The 8,839-nt window shown below is 46.3% G+C and overlaps 1 long non-coding RNA gene across 1 annotated transcript; it reads left to right on the forward strand.

The window, feature by feature from the left end:
• Window positions 1–640: 640 nt before the first annotated feature.
• On the forward strand, window positions 641–2,156 carry LOC110258253. Its single transcript, XR_002341043.1, has 3 exons — window positions 641–693; window positions 1,526–1,657; window positions 2,082–2,156. It is a non-coding gene; the product is annotated as an uncharacterized LOC110258253 (long non-coding RNA).
• The last annotated feature ends 6,683 nt before the right edge of the window (window positions 2,157–8,839 follow it).

Raw genomic sequence — 8,839 nt, forward strand, 5'->3', positions numbered from 1 at the left:
AAAAAAAAGAAAAAGACACATGAGTCCTCATAATACAGAGCGTTTTCAATACATTTATTTGAGTTTTATGGATACTTACAACCTACCTTTTTGTCCTCTTATCTGTCTTTCTCTAAATTCTACTAGTTCCATTCCTTAAAAAAAAAAAAAAAAAAGGATCCCCATTTTTGTTGCTGTTTTTGTTTTTGGCTATGCCTGTGGCATGTGTAAGTGACAAGGCATCATTTGCTTCTGCAGAAAGGAGACCCAAGAGCTGTCCAGCTGCTGCGCCCTGCACAGGTATGTCAGCCCCTCCAGCCTCCTCTGTGCCTCCCAGGGGCTCCCTCCTTCCCACCAGGGGCAGTCACAGGTGGGGCTGCTGCCTTTTCAGACAAAGAGAAGCTGCGACTCAGGGGAGGAGACACCTCAGAGAACAACTGCTCAGGGCGAGTGGAGGTGTGGCACAGTGGCTCCTGGGGCACAGTGTGTGATGACTCCTGGAGCCTGGCAGAGGCCGAGGTGGTGTGTCAGCAGCTGGGCTGTGGCCATGCCCTGGAAGCCCTGCGGGATGCGGCATTTGGCCCTGGAAGTGGGAGCATCTGGCTGGACGAGGTGCAGTGCAGGGGCAGGGAGTCCTCCCTGTGGGACTGTGCTGCGGGCCCTGGGGGCAGAGCGACTGCAAGCATGAGGAGGACGCTGGAGTGAGGTGCTCTGGTGAGTGTGGGGGGCTAGGGATCCAGTTTGGGTGAGTTGGGGCAATGATGGGTCCATGGGCATGGCAGGGGTTTGATGGGGAGATTGTTCAGAAAGCATCTTGGTGCTGTAGCTCTGGACCTGGGAGAGGGGAGCTGGGAGGACTCAGCAGGTTTTGGTAACTGAGGGGTGACTTCAGGACTCAGGGAGGGAAAACGGGCTACCCTGCGTCCTGTGCTCCAAACTCCTATTTTTCTTTTTCTCTAGGTTAAAGAATTATATTTCTCCCCACTAGAGTAGGCACATAGTAACACCCATGGATAGAGGAGGATATTCAGATTCTTGGGACCTATTCTGTAGACTCTCTGGCAAAATTAGTCAACTCGTAAGAGAAAAGATACTGAGGAGCCACTGGCTGGTGGGGAGGGAGCAGACATTTTCCTTGGGGAATTTCCATGGGGGAAATTTCCATGGGGCCAGAAATTTCTCATGCACCTGGTCAAGGAGGGCTGGTTGCTGAGCTGTGGGTTCTAAGGCTTTCCTACCTGCCCATGAGTGTTCCTCCTCAACAGCAAGGTGCCAGTCCGAGGACTTGTTTGATGCTCTGGACTCGTGAAGCCCAAGGGGAAGGGATGAAATCATGAGCCTGGTACTCAGAGGCTGTCTCAGCAGGGAAGCGCCAGGATAATCACAGCCAATTATCTCAGGATAGGACACTGATGGAGCCCAGTCACAGTGGGTTTAGTTGTGTCAGAGGCTGGGACTTCATTGTCCAGAGCTCTGTGGAAATGCTAGCAGGGAGTTTCCCTGTGCCCATGACCTTGTCCAAACCCTCTTGCCTTGTTCTTCTTAGGGACCAGACCAGACTTAAATCCTGGCATCTTCTCCCTGCCTGAGATCCTCTGCTTCATCCTGGGGGCCCTTCTCCTCCTGGTCCTCATCATCCTGGTGGCTCAGCTGCTCAGATGGAGGGCAAAGCACAGAGGTGGGCTGTTGAGAGAACTGGGTAACAGGGAGAGTATGTGGAGGCGGTAAATGGGGCTGAGTGTGAAGAGGGAAAAATCGGTGAGTTCTCTGTTTTTACCCCATTAGTCTGCAAACTCCATCTGCTCCATGCTAAACTCTAAGGGCTGAATAGACAGAGGTTCCTAGGATTGGGCGTGAGCACACATAAGTCATGGTCTCTTGTGTGAGAGAAGAGAGAGTCAGGACTGAGATGTGGATTTAGGGTCAGGCAAGGGCAGAGGTGCGACATTTCCTGAGTTGAACTATACAGAATTCACAACAGCCCTAAGGTGTTTCCATGTGTGAGCATCGGGGAGATGGAGAGGTAGCCTGCTGGTTGAGGGTGTCAAGAGTAGTAATGTCTGATCTCCTGGTAATGTTCTCAGTCTTATCTGATTACAAAGGTGCTGTCGATGAGGCCGTGTATGAGGAGATTGATAACCTTGGAATACCAAAGGAAGATCTGCTGGGAAGCACAGGTGTGTGTCTCTGCCTTGCCCTCCTGGGACCTCTGGTGGTCAGCCTAGTCTTCTCATCAACCGCAGACCCCACATCTGCCCCAGGCTCACGGAGGCGGCCCTGTGCCTCAAAGGCAAGCAAGATGGGGCTCTCCCAGAGCACCTGTGTGTTCTTAGCTCCTTCACATTCCAGGAACCAAACCTGTCCCAGCATTTCCTCTCAACCTTGAGGCTCCTATGGGATGGGAAGGTCTGTTCTGTTCCTTTATGATGATTTTTCCACCTTAGGTTCCTGTCAGATGACTCACTGACGAAACTGCCGTATTACACCGGGAAGGTGAAGAGAACAGAGACTCCAAATCTGCTCCAGATGGTAGAGGAGGCTGTGCCTGGGCTGGGTGTTGGGGCAGGGAAATTCCGCCTTAAGGATGGCCCCAAGGGGAACAGTCCTCCTTTGCCTGGGATTAGGGGACCTCTTGTCTCCAGATGGGGTCCAGCTCCCCTTCTCTGGCTGTTTTGTGAAGTCTCCTGTGGGGCTGAGCTCTCTGTGTCCAGAAACCGTCCTCATTCAGTCACAACAAGCACACATGTTTGCTTTTGGCGGTGCCTTGACCTGTGGAAGTTCCTGGGATCAAACTTGCACCACGGGAGTGACCCAAGCCACTGCAGCAACGATGCTGGATCCTTAACCTGCTGTGCTACAGGAGAACTCCCAGGCAGACATTATCTTACATAGCAACATCAGGAAAACATAGTTTGACAAAACATTTTAGTAGAGCTCATTCATGTACTAGCTACTTTGAAACAGGCGGTTTTAATCAAGAAAAAAATCCAACAGATTTTTCTGCTTTATGGGCACATTGCAATAAAAGTTATGGCCTTGAAGAGAAACCTGTTGAAAGAAGAAGTGAATGGTGGGTGTTTCCATTGGAATACATCGTATAACGAACCCTACTAGTATTCATGAGGATGCAGGTTTGATCCCTGGCCTCACTTGGTGGGTTAAGGAAGGGGTGTTGCTGTGGCTGTGGTGTAGGCCAGCAGCTGCCACTCCTATTCAACCCCAGCCTGGGAACTTCCATATGCCACAGGTGTGGCCCTAAAAGAAAAAAAAAAGGATAATAGAAATAAAAAGAAGAAGTGAATGAGTGGATGGTGCTTGTATTTATCAGGTCAGAGACGCTAGGTCAGAATGGACTTTCAGTATTTCCCAGGCAAACCCACTTACTGTGCTCTCATCTGACCCCTCTGTCTGCCTTAGAACCCTCAGCCCAGGGGGTTGATGCCCCCAGTGAGGGTTATGATGATGCTGAAGAGGTACCCGTGCCTGGGGCTCCTGCTGCCTCTCCGATGGGCACCAGGGAGTGCCTCCAGAAGAGGAGAGTGGGATGCGGGCCTCTCAGACAGGTGAGTGGGGTTGACTGATCTCCTGTCATCTTTGGTCTCTGTCTTGTAAGGATGAATGTGAGCTCCTCAATACCAATCCATCCTGGAGAATCAAAATTTGGATGACCTCCTCTGCTTGATAGCATCACCTCCACCACATTCCTTTGTGTAATGCTGTCAGACTTGTTGGGAGGGAGGAATCACTTTGTATACTGGGCATCAATGTCTTCATAGCTTTATCCTCGATGTTCTTGCTTAAGACTTATAGATTAATTGACTATGTTTACCAAATCCAAACATGGAACACATGTTCAGGTAACATTTTTTTTGTGATTGTCTCATGAATGAAATGCAGTTAGAGGTTTAAGAAGATCTTTTAATATTGAAATTTGTGAAGCATTTTTATACTTTAAGATGCACTGTGACCACATGTCAGCCCAAGTAGGTATAAAGTCTATGCTGTATTGTGTCCTTAGAAAATAAAGCCCTTGGTGGTGGATTTTACATTTGTGGGCAGGTTAGGCTATTTTGCTCCGGAGACTGTAATGTCCAAGTGAATCCACTCCTTCTCTAGAGAAGGGTATTTCTCCTTCTGAGGTCCATACAATTCCCGGGGAAGGGGCAGCTATGAAAGCAGCCTGTGGTTGTTTTGGTGGGCAGCTGGGAACACAAGTCAAGACCACCAAGGGCAGAGTTGGATCGTCAGTGAGGAGCTGAGATTTCTCTAGATGTGGTTTCCTGTCTTCCTGTCCTTGTCAGGGTAGACCTGTCAATTGTGAGCAAAGTTTTCAAGTCCTTCTAGAGATTTTTCCCTTCATGGGCCATCTCCTTGCTGATTGTCTAAGCCAGGAAACAGGTCTTCACAGAGCTCCTGGGCACAGATGTCCTGTCCTGTGGTGCCAAGTTTCACAGTAAACTGAGGCCCCAGAGACCCAGATGAGTTGGATCCCCATAGGACAGGACGGATGCATCCGTAACTCATACGAATTAGTCTGAGCCTCTCTGAGCATTACTGGGTCCCCAAGGATGCTTTGTCATCACCACCTGCTAGACTTGCTTCCACCACAGGACACTGTCCTGTCCCTGAGTGTCGGTTCTAAGCAAACTTCTCTGGACTATTTCAGGCTCTTCTCTGAACTTCCCTAGAGAGACGGCTGATCCTGGGAAAGGAGAAGATAATCCCTTGCTTCTCCAGAGGGAAAAGGGGACCCTGAGTATGATGACGTTGAACTAAGTCCCCCTGGCGCCTCCACGGTGGCTTTCCCATGATGTTGTAATGATATGAGACGAAGACTCAGATACTCTAATGGCTTGTATTTCAACAGTGTTTTGCTGACGTATAATTGTATTAGAATGAACTGCTCAAAGTAAAATGTTCTGAGTAAAGTACTTTTCCCTTTGTTGGTAATTTAATGTATCATGTCAAATGCATTCAGTGAATTGATCCCAAATTACTATGTTCTCTCAAAGGAAAGGGCAAGGTGAGTGAACTGCCCTGTTTTCTCATCTCCCCAAATGCTGTTCAAGTCATGTCTATGCCCAGGCTCACAGATGCTCCAGGTCGCTCTTACTTAGACAAGAGACTCTAAACTTGGTCCAAACTCACACCCTCATTCTGACAAGATGGCTCATGGAGAAAGACGTAACCCTGAAGATTCATCTGAACTAGTCTGAGCCTCTTTCTTGAGAGGCACCAAACTAGCGTGTGATTTTCAAAGCTGAAGGTTGGAGGATGGCGCATGCGAGAGAATGGATACGGCTTTCCTTGTCCTGCCTAAGAAATACATAAAAAATGGAATAAAATTAAAAATAAACATCAAATAAAACATCAAATTCTACACACCTGCCTATTCCTTTTCCGTCTCTACGTCCTCAGGTTACTTTTTCTGTTTATTCCTTGTGGCCATACAGACTCCTCGTCACTCTTCTCTCATGTCTAGTTGGTTATCAAATCTTTATATACAGTCTTTCTTCTCCATCACTTCTTCCTGTTTCTTTGAGACACTGTTATTTGTTGTCCAATTATATAGCCTTCCAAGTGAATTATATCAGCTCCTCTATCTCTTCACTGCAAGTTGAAGGCAGGAAAATGCTGCTCACACGTATGTTCTATCAATTTGATCTTCTTTAAGAAATCTGGCTAGGTCCTACTATAATATCATTCACAGCTGTCCTTCTGGGATTTGTTTATGATTGTTCACCAAATATCCTTGATCCCTGATCTATAGCTGTAATACTCGTAGTTTCTGAGTGTTAATGAAAGAGTGAGAGTGGTGTTTGAATTTGGACTAAGGATAGTCTATCTGGTACATAAGGCCACTGTCTTATATGGAGAATGGAAGTTATTGAATTAACTAAGGATGGTCTTGATCAGAAAACATAAACTTGTATTTCAAACTTGTCTTTAGAAGAAGAGCCATGCTATTGATATAGACAGTCATACAGCTGATGTGTTGCTGTTAATCATAGTTTTTCTCTTTTTTTGTCTTTTTGCCATTTATAGGGCCGCTCCAGTGGCATATGGAGGTTCCCAGGCTAGGGGTCCAATCGGAGCTGTAGCCACCGGCCTACACCAGAGCCACAGCAACGTGGGACCCAAGCCGAGTCTGCAACCTATATCACAGGTCACGGCAACGCTGGATCCTTATCCCCCTGAGTAAGGCCAGGGATTGAACCCACAACCTCATGGTTCCTAGTCGGATTCGTTAATCACTGCGTCATGACGGGAAATCCTAATCATAGTCTTTATCCAACACTTCAATGATTCTCGGTGGGTCTTAGTGTTCTCTTTGCAGCAACATAAATGGCTATTCAGTAGAGGTTTTTGATTTAATTGCTCTCTTTTTTGTGTCCATATTTGAGAATCTCCGTTTTGCATGAATTTTCTTAAGTATTTAGAAGGATGAATTGAGTTTTTGTGAAGCTAAAGGAGGCACATCTTGCCACATTTATGTAAATTCAGCATATAAGAAGCTCGGAAACTCCAGACTTTATTGAATGCTAATGCCTTTACTTGTTTACTGCTGTAGCTTTGAGAGAGCAAGTTGATCTAAAGGAACAGCAATTGCAAATCATGGTTGGGGATTCTGGAAGTGGCAAACCCGGGTTTGATCATGTCTGACAAAGATAACACCAATGAACTCTAGGAAGAAATAGAAATCACATAAGCAACCCCATGCCCACCGGGTGGGCAGTCCACGGACAGGAAAGTACCTGTATCACGGAGACTCACCTACAGGAGTGAGAGTACTGAGCCCCATATCAGGTCCCCATGCCTGGGATCTGGCTTTGGGAGCAAGAGCCCCTGGAGAATCTGGCGTTGAAGGCCAGTGGGGCATGTGCGCAGGAGCTCCATGGGACTGGGGGAAACAGAGACCTCATTCTTGAAAGGGGCACACGGTTGTTCATGTGCCCTGGGTCCCAGGGACTCCATAGGAATCTGGGTTGGACCTCACTGCAGTGCTTGGAGGATCTCCTGGGAAAATGGGGGGTGTCTGTGGCTTGCTGTGGGGGAAGAAGGTGGGAGGAGATGTTTCTGGAATATTTCATCAGTGTGTGTTCCTCTAGAGGTGGACATTTTGGGAAAATCTGGCTTGACCCATCCGTGCTGAGAAGGCCCAGGCCAAAGGATCATCCAGGTGGGATCACAGCCCCACCCATCAGTAATCAGGCTGCCTCTAATCTCACCAGGAGCCAAAGGCCCACCCACCAGAGGGATAAGAATAAGATCCACCTTCCCAACAGGAAGACTAGAGCAAGCCACCCTTACCAACTTGAGCCACAATCGGGGCAGACATCAGAAGGAAGAGAGGCTACAACTCTATTGTCCGCATAAAGGAGATCACACCAAAAACCTATAAAAATGAAAATGCAGAAAACTATAACTCAGGTAAGGGAGCAAGGAAAAACAAAACAAAACAGAAAGACAGCTAAGTGATCTGGAGAGTATCAGCCTCCAGGAAAAAGCCTTTAGACCGATAATAGTGAAGATGATGCAGGACATTGGAAACAGACTGGAGGCAAAGATTGATAATTTACAGCAAATGGTGAGCAGAGAAATAGGAGATTGAAAACTTAAGCAAGCAGAGATGCAACATAAAATAATGGAAATGAAAAATTCATTAGAAGCAAGCAACAGCAGACTACAGGTGGCAGTAGAACAAATAAGTGAGGGGGAGGACAGCCTAGTGGAAACTACTGATGCAGAACAGAAAAGAGAAAAAAGACTGAAAAGAACTGAAGACAGTCTACGGGAAATCTGGGACGATGTTAAATGCACCAATAACTGTACTATAGGGGTGCCAGAAAGAGAAGAGAGAGCGAAAAGGGCAGAAAAAATATTTGAAGAGACAATAGCCAAAAATGTCCTTAACATGGGAAAGGAAGCACTTGCTGAAATCCAGGAAGCAACAAGTACCATGTAAAATAAACCCAAGGAGGAACGCCCTGAGAGAGATCTTAATCAAACTGACCAAGATTAAAGACAAGAGAAAATACCAAAAGCAGCTAGGGAAAAGAAACCAATAGCACACAAGGAAACCCCAATAAGGTTGTCAGCAGATTTTTCAGCAGAATCTCTGTAGGCCAGAGGGAGTGGCATGATATACTTAAAGCGATGAAAGGAAAAAACCTCCAACCCAGATTACTTTCCCCAGCCAGGCTTTCATGCAGATTTGAAGGAGAAGTCAAAAGCTTTACAGACAACAAAAGCTAAGAGAATTCAGAAACCCTAAACCAGCTTTACAAGAAATACTAAAGGAACTTCTCTTGGCAGAAAAGAAAAGGCTACAACCAGAAACAAAAACACCTCAAATGACAAGGATCACCAGTAAAGGCATATGCACAGGAAATGTAGGAAATCACCCATGCACAAATATGCGACCAAAACCAGAAATCATGAGGAAAGGAGGGTACAAATGCAGGACACTGGGGATGCACTTGCACTTAAGAGACCAACAACTTAAAACAATCTCGTATGTACATATAGGCTCCTATATCAAGACTTGAGGGTAACTGCAAACCAAAAATCTACAACTGATACACACAAATGAGAAAAATCAACTCAAATACAACACTAAAGATAGTTATCAAACCACAAGAGGAGAGAACAGAAAGAAAGGGAAGAAAAAAGAGCAAGCAAAACAAATCCAAAACAGTTAATAAACAGGCAATAAGAACATACATATCAATAATTACCTTAAATGCAAATAGACTAAATGCCCTAACCAAAAGACATAGACTGGCTGAATGGATACAAAAACAGGCCCATGTATATGCTGTCTTCAGGTGACCCACTTCACTTCTAGGGACACATACAA

Source organism: Sus scrofa, unplaced genomic scaffold, assembly GCF_000003025.6.
Source record: "Sus scrofa isolate TJ Tabasco breed Duroc unplaced genomic scaffold, Sscrofa11.1 Contig1733, whole genome shotgun sequence".
Classification (NCBI taxonomy): Eukaryota; Metazoa; Chordata; class Mammalia; order Artiodactyla; family Suidae; genus Sus; species Sus scrofa.